This window comes from Nomia melanderi, unplaced genomic scaffold (assembly GCF_051020985.1).
Source record: "Nomia melanderi isolate GNS246 unplaced genomic scaffold, iyNomMela1 scaffold0014, whole genome shotgun sequence".
Classification (NCBI taxonomy): Eukaryota; Metazoa; Arthropoda; class Insecta; order Hymenoptera; family Halictidae; genus Nomia; species Nomia melanderi.
In genome coordinates, this window is record NW_027475130.1 from 7,891,166 (window position 1) to 7,892,120 (window position 955).

Sequence of the window (955 nt, forward strand, 5' to 3'; positions counted from 1 at the left end):
TGGTGGTCCGAGGTCGTTCCCGCTGCACAGATTCATGCGCCAGGGTCTCCTACAGACAATGCACTTTGATTTATTGCGCTATCTGTAACAGCACCCGAGATATCAGCAGATATATATTGGATTTTTCCTCGACCCTGAGTGTCCGGCCCCTTGAGACGGTGGTTTTCTCGGCCTCTTGTGGTCAGAGGTCGTTCCCGCTGCACAGATTCATGCGCCAGGGCCTCCTACAGACAATGCACTTTGGTTTATTACGCTATCTCTAATAGCACCCGAGATATCACCAGATACATATTGGATTTTCCCCAGACCCTGAGTGCCCGGCCCCATGAGACGGTGGTTTTCTCGGCCCCTGGTGGTCCGAGGTCGTTCCCGATGCACAGATGCATGCGCCAGGGCCTCCTGCAGATAATTCACTTTGATTTATCGCGCTATCTCTAATAGCACCCGAGATATCACCAGATATATATTGGATTTTTCCTCGACCCTGAGTGTCCGGCCCCATGTATCGGTAGTTTTCTCGGCCCCTGGTGATCCGAGGTCGTTCCCGCTGAACAGATTCATTCGCAAGGGCCTCCTGCAGACAATGCTCTTTGATTTATTGCGCTATCTGCAATAGCACCCGAGATATCAGCAGATATATTTTTGATTTTTCCCTGTCCCTGAGTGTCCGGCCCCATGAGACTGTGGTTTTCTCGGCCCCTGGTGGTCCGAGGTCGTTCCCGCTGCACAGATTCATGCGCCAGGGTCTCCTACAGACAATGCACTTTGATTTATTGCGCTATCTGTAACAGCACCCGAGATATCAGCAGATATATATTGGATTTTTCACTGACCCTGAGTGTCCGGCCCCATGAGACTGTGGTTTTCTCGGCCCCTGGTGGTTCGAGGTCGTTCCCGCTGCCCAGATACATGCGCCAGGGCCTCCTCCAGACAATGCACTTTGATTTATTGCGCT